The following is a 12750-nucleotide window of genomic DNA, read 5'->3' as shown; positions in this document are numbered from 1 at the left end:
CCGCCACAGGGATATGTCCAATGCTCTGTACACATAGTTCTGCTTGTGTTTGAGTAACAGAAATAACAAAATGTTCGGCATTGGATGAGTCTCTTGTATTGGTGAAGATATATGGCGTTGAAATATTGTCCAGTCGATATTCTTCCCACTCCCATTTAGTTCCATTCGCTTGAGGATACCCATCTTTGTCCTGATGGCACTCTTTATTTAACCGGAAAAGCAGTCTACCCACTTTAGGCTTCCTGGTTGCAAAGAGCAAAGTATACCAGGCTCGGCAAGCGCCATTAAGCGTCCAGGATACAATTTAAATCCATGTGCCTGGTTCAGAAGGCTCTTCGTAAGTCAGGTCCTTCCATTATGCTTCCTTTGGTCACTCCATACTTCCCTTCTAGAGTTCTCCGCTCCAGTGTGCTACATCTGGCCACCACCACAAAAGTAAAAAAATACCGCTGGGGTGGTCGCTCTTTTTCGCACAATGCTGCAAGATTGTGGAACGCTCTTCCGTTGATTTTGAGAGAAAATAACAACCTGAGAGCCTTTTGAAAGCTATTAAAAACGCATTCGTTTGCAAGAGCTTAGCGCCCTGCCCTGCCACCGGAATGGTTCTAGCTTAAGCACTGCGAGGCCTCAGGGAAGTTACGCGCTATATAAGTTTAATTTTCATTTCATTACCTCCTTTCTTTTGATGCTCAGGCATCATCCCACAGATCCAACAGTTCGTAGCGTTTGTAGCGATGAGGGTGTGATGCAACATTTGAATGAAGGTATTATTGAGATAAGATTGTCGATGTTTCAATTCTTGATATGGGAGCGTAAAGAAATAATGCTCCTCTGGTGTAGGTGTAGTAACAACAAACAACTCACGAGCAGGAGTTGTCTCCTCAACAGACCATGTTATTGTTGCAGCAATCACCAAAGCAACAACAAACCCTACAGCACAAAAATTCTTCTTCTTCTTTTCCATTTTAGTCACAACACAAAACAAATCTTCCTTGAACTAAAGTAGTTGTCAGAGCTCTTACCCCTGGGTAGCCGTTGATTTCTTCACCACGGGCCAAGACGGGTGTCACTACTCTAATATAGGGCTGATATCCACCTTGCCACATTTGCTCTCCATTTCACTGACCCAGGGAATGCTCAGACAACTTTCACAAATAATGCAGATTTCTCTCTCGATCTCAAATTATATCTTGTTGATCCAGGGACTGTTTGGTCCGGGAAGAACTCCTCAGATCCTCTCGGTGGTCGGTCAACACAGCAGGCTCCACCAAAGTCAGGAGTACTCGGCGACAATGGGTACCATGGACCCAATTCTTCCAATTTGTGACTCAAACTGCTGCTCTCGTAGCAAGTAGCACTTGCTCTGGCCCACGCCACCTTGGCTCCAAACTGCTTGGCCTCTCGAAGGACTTTAGAAGGGTACTGGCACTTCTCAGCGGCCCTACCATGCTTTCTGTTGGAGTGTAACTGCACTTCTCAAGAGACCTGCAATGCTTTCAGCATAAGAGCACTTCTCAGCAGACCTTCGGTGCTTTTAGTGGGAGGACGCCTTCATTTCTCAGAAAAGACACTCATTTCACCAGGAAGCACTGTTTGGCATAGGCAGTAGGTCTGGATTTAATGTGCTACCGCAAATACAGGCATGCACCACTGTGCCACAGGGGCGTAACACAGGCCCCTGCATCCCCCGTGGTGTGCGAGGGTGGGAGGGGGCCTGAGCTGAAAGGGGCCCCCTCACCACAGTACTAAGGCCTTAGAGTTCCGGGTTAAATCCGGAGCAGGCCCCTCTGTGTACCTTGCAGGTGGGCCACCTCCGCTTTCGTTACACCACTGCTGTGCCCAGATCACTCTTGTTGTGTCTCTAAGTAAACTGTCTCTTCCTGTGCCTCCCTTCTGTGCCTTTTTAAAAACAGGCAAAAAGAAGGAGTCAGGTCCTAATCGGGACTGAGGGGGGCTGGACCATACTATAATAAAGAAAAACTAGAAAGTGCCCACACCTCATGAAATAAACAATTATTCAAAGAAGCACGTGTAACTGAATGACCCCTTTTTCTGCTTTTCAATAATATTTTGTTGAAAAATTTAAACAAACATGAGTCGCTGGTATAAATAAATGTACCTCCACATGTGTCATTCAGTTACACGTGCTTCTTTGAATAATTGTTTATTTCATGAGGTGTGGGCACTTTCTAGTTTTTCTTTTTTTTAAACAAGCATTTGCAATGCAATAGTTCCACATTTACGAGAGTTTAAGCTATTGGCATTGTAAATGACAATGCCTTTTATTTATGTTTTAAAAACCAACACGTAAAGACAAGGCATTGCCATTTGCAATGCCAATAGCTCAAACTTTCACAACTTCGAGACCTATTGCATTTCAAATGCTTGTTTAAAGAGGAATCACCAGTGCCTTTTTCCAACTAAGAGGCACAATACTACGGGCCGTGGCCTGCAGAGGCAACATGGCGGACGTGCTGTGATTCTGCTCCGCTATAAATAATAATAGTAAAGGGGCTTGTAAAGCGCCTGGTGACGCCATCCCGGCGTGTCCCCGCGCTGTGGAGAAAGGAGTCAAGGCCAGGAGAGGGAGTTAGAGGGAAAACAGATGGGTTTTTAGACGTTTTCTGAACAAGGTCTCTGAATCCGCTAATCTGATATTTGTGGGGAGAGAATTCCATTCCTTGGCAGCCATTACACGAAAGGAACAGCCTCCCATTCTGGCTTTCTTGGTGCGGGGAATTTTAAGCAATCCAGTTCCCCCAGAGCGGAGAGTTCTGTTAGGCTCGTAGGGGATAAATCCCCTTATCCAAGACATTTCTCCCCTAGTCTGGGAAGGAGCCAGGCAGGCATTGCGGCCAAGCGGCATATCGGCCCTGAATCTACAATGGGCCCAGAACCTGCCCGCTTGCCTGGCTGTGGTGTGGATGTCGGGCGAACCAGCGGGAACATCGATACTGAACTGCACTGGGATTCCCTTGATCCTATTTGAGAGGACTCTGGAGTTGGTTGGCAGCGGTGGAGGTGGAGCGGCCTGGACTGGAGCAGAGAGGTGGCGAGGGCAAAAATATCACTACTAAATCAAAGGTCTCCATTGGGGAGCCCCTGACACGAGGCTCAGAGACTTGTTTCCACATCTGACTGTGGTGGGAGGCAGCTATATTACACGCCCACCCCAACTCACAGAGACAGGTTTCGGAGATTCCACTAGATGCCCTGGTGAGGAACAACTAATACCATTAAGCATGCCCCATGTGTCTGGGAGTAACGAAGTGAGAAAACCATTACATGCTGTGGGGCAGGTAATAGAATTCTCCCAAATAAATGATTACAGTGGCAGTGGCTGGGACCTGGCAACCGGGGACAGTGATTGTGAACCTTAACCACGGACATACATTGTGCTGCGACACAGCACATATGGGGACAGCCTTTATATTGACTAAACTGGAGCTCTACTGACGTGGTCACTTCAACTGCAGAGAACCTATTGTGGAGGATTTTAGCATTGCAGAGTGAGAGAAATCACCAGGAGGTGGCAGCTGTCGTCACTATAACTGCGATCTGGCAGTTTACGTGCAGGACATCGCTACCCTTCATTGCAGATTGGTGCCAAGCGGAGACATCTCATTCATGAGATACCGCTTATTGAAAGGAAGTAAATCTGGCACAACAGTTTAATTAACACTGTCCGGAACATCTACAAGCCCCAAGGAGACGCACCCGACCAACCCAAGTATAGCGCCATGAAAACACAGTTCGAGTCCCGATGCACCGGGTGCGAACGTGTCACCAACCCCACTCTCTCTCTCTCCCCTTAGGCGGGTTTCATTACAATTCCATCCAATTCCTCCACTCGTATCTGGGGTCACAGCCCACAAGACAGGGCGGTTGTATTACAATTGTGCCAGGCAGGAAAATGTTGATATTGTCAGTCCTGATGATGGTCCCACTAATATAGAGCATAAGGGATCGAAACGTCGACTTCTTACAGTGCTTTCACAAGCTGACTATTATGTTTAATCTTGTTGTGTCTAGCACTCTTTCGGCAATACTTTAATTTGACACTGATTTAAAAGTGGCCAACAATGCTCATGTTTTGCCTGTAGCTCCCCTTTATGTTGTTTTGTTTTTCCCTCCAGTATGGTACAGGATTGTGCCTTACAACCAATTTTCCTAATTGTTTACATTGATTGAAAAATAAAAACCCTGTCCGGCTGGGCAGTGGACAAATATAGTCACCTATTATGGCCTATATTTTATTCTCTTCCTGATCCTATATAAGCTAAGGACCTTTGTTTCTGTATAATAGAATTGATACCCACGGTCCTCAGCAAACTGTCTGGGTCCCCTTGTTTTATAAAAAAGTCACTATAACGGCAGAATATTTGACAGGTACGACGCTCAGTTAATCTGGTGGAAGGGAAGTGGGTCTTCACCTGAAACTGCTGCGGCTGCCCTGCGTCTCCCCCCACCCCAGCACTTACCTGGTACGCATTACAGATCTTGGCTGGACAGATGGGTCGCACTAGAGGGGCTGGCTCGCGAACTTCCTCGCAAGTTGCAAGTTCGGTGGATATGGATAAAACTTAGCCGGTTTGTGCGAAAGGACCCCCCAGAGGACCAACTGGATGCCATACTACATGCCATAGAACGAACCAGGGAATCCATGGAGGCCAAAATAGACAGAGTTGCAATAGACCTCACGTGTTTGCATGCAGACCATGGGAAGCTGGGGGATCGTGTTGACGCAGTGGAACAGAACATTGCGGAGCTGAAGCCAGCAACTGACTTTTTAGGGAAACAGCAGAATGCACATGAAGCTCGCATCAGGCTCCTGGAAGACAGAGTGGAGGATGCAGAAGGACCCCCCCAGGAGAAATAACGATAGCTCGATCAGGCTTTCTGGAAGGCTGGCCTAAAGATATTCTCCCCCCCCCTCCATCTCTTCGTTCTTCTCCATAGAGAGAGCGGACCGAATACCTGGCACCAAGCTAGCTCCTGGAGCAGGAGCACACCCACTAATATTTAAACTTCTGCACTTTAAAGACAGGGACACTATTCTATGTGAAACCAGGAAGTTGACAGAAATTTAGATTGGCAATGTTACAGTCCTCTTCTTCCCAGACTATACGCGGTTCAGCACTAACTAGGTTCCTTACTTCCGGTAAAACAAAAGCTTTGCCAACTGAACATTGTCTACTCATTGATCTATCCAGCGAAACATCGAGTGGTCTTGGACAGGAAAGCATGCTTTTTTGACACCCTGCAAAATACATGGGACTGGCTGGAAACCACAGGTCAATTTACGGGCCCCAGATCTATGGGTCCGTTGGCTGCTGGAAAGGGAGGATGAGTGGTCCTCGACAGCGTCGCAGTAGGCCCAGGAGAAGTGGCCCTGGTCTATTAGCGGCACCAGGACAAGATCCCATCAGACCGGAAAGGCAGGCAGCAGTACATGAGGCAGAGCGGAGTGTGGTGACTGCAGAATCACCCAGTAAAAAGGGAACTCCTCCCTGTTCAACGGAAGATGATGGATCGTCAGCTGTGGGACTTTCGGATGTGGTGTCTGTGCAGCTGCCGGATGTAATGCCACAATCGTCATGAAATGAAATGAAATGAAATTTGATTTGTAAAGCGCATGGCTGCCCTAGAGCGTTCCAGCGCTAACAAAACAGAGAACAGGAACAAACTGAGAGGGGTACCGTTACTTAGAGGATCTTGGGAAAAAGAAAAGTTTTAAGAGACTTTCGAAATCTAAGATAGCAGGGTTCGGTCCGAATCTGCCTGGGGAGAGATGGTATTGTATGATTACTAGGGCACAGAAGTTATCATAATGATCTTGCACAGAACTGCATCCCACAGACATTGGGTCTTTGACATTGTTATTTTTGTTGATTGTAGTGTGGGGGTGCTTATTGCTGTTTCAACCCCGCATGGGAAATGTTAATTGTTGATTATCTGTGCTGGTTGCAGTTACATAAATGTCACTCTGCTCTGCATTGGAGGATCGCACAGTGAAGCTCCTTGTTATGTCCAACAAACCCCCTTGTTCTCCCTCACGCAGGGAACCAGTTGCTCTCACGGATAGAGTTTCATTCCGTTTGGGCTTGGGCAGCATCCCTTGTTTATGGGAACCTCCCTGGTAAGGTTTTTTCCCCGTCTTGTTGACGTTTGTATCTTCCCTTATGGAGGTCTTCTCAGGAGGGATGGGAGGAGCTGCTGGGCCCTAATGCACTGTATTACTATCTGTGGCCGCTTACTGGAGCACGTCCGGGAGATACACAACACAATGTTGTGACCAATCATACAATACTCACATGGAAAGTGAAGGGTCTCTGAACACCTTCTCATAGATACGCGGTCTACTCATATTTTAAAAGACACAACGTGCAAATTGTTGTTTTATAAGAGACACATCTGAACAGTGCTCAAGCGCTTCGACTGCAGAGGAAATGGAGGGGCAAAGTGTACGCTACTGACTATTAACTATTTGCGAGAGGGTCCCTGATCTGGGTGCGTCCAGGCACACCTTTTAATGAGGAAGAGGTACTTATTGATAAAGATGGTAGATATGTGCTCTCAAAGGATAGACTAGATGGTCATCACATGCTATTGGGAAATGTATATGCCCCTAACATTGAACTAGAACAATTCTTTAGCTCGCTTTCGCCACTATTAACCTAATGGTGTGACATTCTGTGGCTCATTGGGGGTGATTTTAACAGCGTCATGAACAATGGCCTGGATAGATCTTTTCCCCCCTTCGGAGCACAGCAGCTACTACCAACTCTACTATCCTGAACGCCTGGGTAAGTGGGTGGGATTTGGCAGATGTTTGGAGAAACGGGAATCCCGCGACAAGGGTGTACTCCTTTCACTCTATACAACTTGACTTGCACGTTAGGCAGGTTTCTCAGCTCGCCCTCATTGCTCTCTTATGTAGAGTATTCAGACTACCGGGGTCACACACACTCTGACCACAACCGCCCTTATGTCACAATGTGCTGGGACAATGCCCTCCCTAGTGTTCCCACATGGCGGCTTCAACCGTCTTCATTAGAGGAAAAGGTATTTAGAGACAAATTGGGGGAGGCCCTCAATGAGTATTTTGCAAATAATGCAGGGACGGCTTTGAAGGTCGCGATATGTGGAAGATGTCTATGGATGGGCAGTGGAATGAGAAGGCAGGTAGAATCCGAGCTGCATGCAGTAGAAAGAGATCTGTTGAGTTTAGAAACAAGTTTATTGGTGGCTACCTCAAACCCTACGAGACTGTCGGAGGCCTGTAAACAACACACTGAACTCTTGGAGCGACAGAGATGGTTATATTATGCTGAGCACTCTGCGTCGGCACATGCAAAGGCCGATCGCCCTGGAGCCCTGCTGGCCTGGTTAATCAAGAGAGATCAGTCCATGGGTTTCATCACTACACTTCAGTCACCGGATGGTGGCCTTAAATACACACAGCGAGAAATTCATAGTGAACTGACCACACATTACAGTCCGCTCTACACCTCCACCCTGGAAGCAATTGACACAGATATACAGCTCTTTCTGAATGGTCTCTCTTTTCCCACACTGACGCCAGAAGAGCGCCGTGAGCTAGACACACCAATTACATTGGAGGAAGTGAAGGGTACAATGCGGACACTACCCGCTGGGAAAATACCAGGACCAGATGGCTTTCCGTATGAGTTTTCTAAGATTTACGCAGACACTTTAGGTCCACAGCTGTTGAAGATATATGAAGAAGCAATAGAGAGTGCTGCCCTTCCAGCTGCACTTACCGAAGCTACTCTGATATCCCTCCCGAAGCTAGACAGAGACCCCACCCATACAGGTACATATATCCCTCTGGCACTGTTGAATGAGGATTATAAAATATTAGCGGGATTCCTAGCAGATAGATTGGCCCGATCATCCCGCAATTGGTTCACCATGACCAAAACGGTTTTGTTCCAGAGCGTAACACATTCCTTAATATCTGCAAGCTTTTTCGGGTGATGAGGAGTGCCATAGAGGCCTGGCCAGCATCAGGATGCTTGGTTCATGATGTAGAGAAGACCTTCAACACAGTAGAATGGCTGTTTATGTTTGTGGTGTTACGCCGCTTCAGGTTCGGTCTGTACTTTCTTAATCTAGTTCAACTGCTGTACGATTCACCCACTGTGAGAGTCAGACTGGGAACCCTCTTCGCGAAACCCATTCTGATTGGTAAGGGAACTCGACAGGGATGTCCCATTTCCCCATTAATATTCTCGCTAGCTATAGAATCACTGGGGCGGACCCTGCGCCATTCTGCGACTCAATGGGGTATACCGCAGGGGACGGAACTTCATGCCGTATCACCATGTGCGGACAATATCCAACTTTATACAGGAGACTTGCAGAAGATGCCTCTGGTTATACAAAAACCCTTACATTATTTGCTAAAGTATTAGGACTGAGGGTGAACTGGGTAAGTCCTGTTTATTTCCATTTACCCTTGGTGCATGTGCATCCCAATTGGTGGTGGATGGCACCCTGGTGACTTGGCAACCAGTTGTGTTTAGATATCTTGGTGTTTGTATATATCACTCAGATGAAAACTTACTGGATGGTAATTTGAGCAGAACAATGGCAGCATTGCGGCTTCAAATTGAATTTTGGAAGACACTGCACCTCTCTGTTGCAAGCACAGTTGCAGTCATTAAAATGCTGATGCTACCTCGCCTGCTATATTTGTTCGTGAATCTCTCGCTGAACCTGCCGGGGTCATTTTTAAGGCCACTGGAAAAAATTATGAGGAATCTCGTTTGGAACAACATAATATGCAGATTGGCGTTCGCCAATCTGTATTTACCCTAGCTTAGCCTTGCCCAATACGGAGCATTATCTGGTATCCCAAACACAGTGGATTGCAAAATTGATGGAGAAACTCCATCTTGATGACACAACAGAGGGGGGCCCTGCTGTACACACTGGACAAACTCCTTTTCCTCTTCTACCCGTTTGCCAGGCCTAGGGTGCCTTTTCCACTTCTCATGCAAGTAGCCCAGAAATGTTTTCGCAGGGCCCTGTACCTCACCAGGCATATCACACCTTATGCACCTCCAATGCCAATTTTAGGAATGCCAAGAGAGGGAGGCAGAACTACTGCTGCATCAATTAAGGTGTGGCGTGATGCGTGCATACATACTTTAGGAGACTTATTTGCAGAGGGAGAACTGAGGCCATTCCTATCTTTCACTGAGGAAGAAGCTGTCCTCCCAGGGCAATTTCTTAATCACACCTCCTGGATAGCTACTTTGAAACGTCAATGGGGTGATATCACACAGGAACCGCCAACACATCTCTTACTGCAATATATTTATGTATTAGGTACGGGACGTCATCTAATAAAATGGTTCACTGACTCCATCCACTCATATACTGCCACTGACTTAAAGCCCCTACACAATAAGTGGGAGATAGACCTGACTAGACCCTACAGGCCGAAAAAATGGGAAGGGTTGTTGGACAGCCCTGGGCAGATCCCCAGAAATGCCACGTTTAGGCTTATCCAATTTTCTATAATCCATAGAGCGTATTTGACCCCAGGTAAAATGAAAAGATATTTCAACAGAACAGATGCATGATGTCCGCACTGTAAAATGGTAGACGCGAATCTACTACATATGTTGTGGTCGTGTCCCAGGCTACTGGGTTATTGGCATGGTGTAATTACCTTACTGACCATCAGCACAGACAGACTGCTACCGAGCACGCATAATGCGTATATTCTCGAGACAGAAGGACCAAAGGGCAACCTCTAGATTCCTGGACATGGTGGTGGCCAAAAGGCTTATCAAACGCAGTTGGAAATCAGCTGCACCCCCTCTCTTTTGGCATGAACTAACTCTATGTCAAATTGGTCCAAAGCTGAAGCGGTCTCTTTGCTGAGGGAGGACACGCTGGGGCTGCCTAAATATCCCATCTCGGAAGGCTGGGGTGTGATCTTGACCGCATTACATGTGGCATTAGCTTTAGATGACCCACTGGATGTTCCTGGTATAGACTCATTTGGATTTATTATAGCTGTGTAATGACTTGTTGTTATGATGTATAATACTATGCTCACTACTTGCGCTCAGTGGATTGGTGTACCACAATTCATTATTGTAATGATACAGATGAGACGTAACTAGAAATATAGGAGCGAAAGCGGTTCCTTCCACTCCCTCCTAACCTCCTCTTTTCCCATTTTGTTTTTTCCCCCTGTTAATTAGCAGATACTTATTACCTAGCTACAGTCTTAAATTTGTATACCCTAGTAGAAGCCACATGACAATGTCGGAAGGAGACATTCGATAAACGCGTAAGAGGATTTATTGTTCATCCGTACCGTGTAGGCATACTAGGTGAATGTAATGATCCAGTATATAGCTATGATAACAGTTGTTTAATGCTGAATTTAATTGGAAGCTGAACTGATATTTGATTACCATTGACATAAATAATGTTAATATACCCAATGACCTTGTACACTGTATAATCGGTGATTTGACTTTAAATGATTTTACTGTTAGCAATATATATCTGTATTGTAATATGCATAACTGAAAAATGACAACAAACAGTTTAAAAAAAAGAAGAGGCACAATACCACATTTTATAGACAAGTTAAAAAGCTCATTCATTTGAGGATTTTTGGCACCGGCTGATTTGGCAAGCATAAAAGTGGGACAGGGATCACGTGGCGAACTGGATTTGTTTTATGGCTCACGTGCTCCAATTCAGCTAAAAAGATTGGTGTAAATGAGTCACTCTCTATTCCCTCTGAGGTTTCCACCTCAATTCAAGAAAAAGTGGATGATAGCCTGGACTCTGGGATATTCTGCCAGCGCCTACATATACTTTTGGACTTTGTTGAGACCAATCAGGCTATAGAGCTACATGGAAAAGCACTAGAAAAGGGTCTGTCCAGACTAATGAAAGAGGGGAGCCTACCGTAAGGGAGGGGAAATTGGAAACAATCAGATCCAGTATATGTGCGCCACTATGAGTGCCAACCGCTACCATTTGGGTTAGGTTATTGCCTCTCTAAACTGCTCTGCTAGTCTGCAGTTTGGGTCATCCATGTGAACACTGAAATCTCCCATGACTATAAAATTGGAATTTTGTCACTAGAAGGGGTTAGTAGATTGATAACTCTGTCGAGGGATGAGATAAATTCGAGCAAAGAATTCTTTACAACCAGAGGTTACGAACGCCACACTCGACTAATAGAGGTTCATAGACCTTCTGCTACATTTATGATAGACACGATGAGCTGCTTCTAATAAAACAAAGACGCTCGAATTTATTCACCTTTGAAGACAGTGATCTCTACATACCTTAGCATTGCTTCACGCTTATCGAAAGATTTACGACCAATTGTGAAATTATTTTCATCTGTTGAAATCACCATTGACAGACCTCTATAAATAACGAGCATTTTGCACATTATAAAGGGATCAACCAGTATATTTTCGTTTAGTCCTGATGATGGTCTCGGCAATCAATTTCTAGAGACCGAAACGTCGACCAACGCTTTTTCTTCCAATACTGTGTATCCGTTACAAAAAAAAAGAAAAGCGCATACAACTGTTACAGTTGAGCTGTTTTGTTTCTGTATTATTGACTTCTTGTAACATTGTTGATATACTTTCCAGTACCCTACTCATTGAATAATACATAAAAAATATATTTTTCTGTATACACCAGTTTTTCTGCTTTTTCTGTTCTTCACTGTATATTGTGACTATTAGCACTATTTAATTTGAATGAATAAAAAGGATATGCATGTTTGAATATAGACCATCATTCATTTGGGTCTTGAATTGAATTTTATAAACGAGTGGGTGTTAAGTCAGGTTTCTGTTAAGAAAAGGACATCCCAGTTATTGTCCTTTAACAGGTCCTAACTGTAAGTTTTATGTTTAGGGAGGGATCTTCCATTGATTAAACAGCTTTGTAGTTCATTTTGGTCTAGCGAAGAAGGTCTCTTGCTGTTATTGGCCTGGGGCAACACACTGGTGCTCAGGGCATACGAGGGGCTACACAGGGAGTAGGACAGTAATACTTGCAAGTTGAGCAATAGGATGAAGGGCTGGCCTTCTGTGGGCACAAAAACCAATGTAATGAAATGAAATGAAATAAAAAAGGGATTTGTAATGTGCAACTTAGCTCAAAAAGGGCAAAAGAGTTGATGACAGAGGCCGACTAATGCTTCCGTACCATAGTTTAATCTATGAGATGGGATGGGTCGATTAGGGCTGAATGGTTGGCACTGGACGAGCTACAGACACGGATGGGTGCAGATAGACTTGACTTTGATGCACCAGCAGTGCAACAGCGGTGCACCCGCTGTGCTCGTCCAAGTCATTTCCTTCATTAAATAGCCTGGGTGAGCTTTAGTAGTCCCACCCACCTCCAAACACTAGTGAGTTGACCGAAGCGTGAGCAAAAATGCAATCTAAAGTAATATTTCTAATCACTAAAATAATTCCTCTTGACAGAAAGTGCTTGTACAGCAGTTCAAAAATAACACTTTTAAAAGATTACAACAATGTCAGCAGCAACAGGATTAGCAGCTTTAGGTAATTTAAGGCATATAATGGCTCGGAAAGCAGGGCTGCACAGCTCCCCTCCCCTTTTGATGACATTTCAGTGCCGAGGGTGAGCCGTTCATTCCTCTCTTTGTTGATGATTTCAGCCCTTGCGGTGGGCTCCCCAGGGCCTACAATGCCTCAG

Source organism: Lissotriton vulgaris, chromosome 2_1 (assembly GCF_964263255.1).
Source record: "Lissotriton vulgaris chromosome 2_1, aLisVul1.2, whole genome shotgun sequence".
Lineage (NCBI taxonomy): Eukaryota > Metazoa > Chordata > Amphibia > Caudata > Salamandridae > Lissotriton > Lissotriton vulgaris.
Note: the sequence above shows the minus strand (reverse complement) of the source record.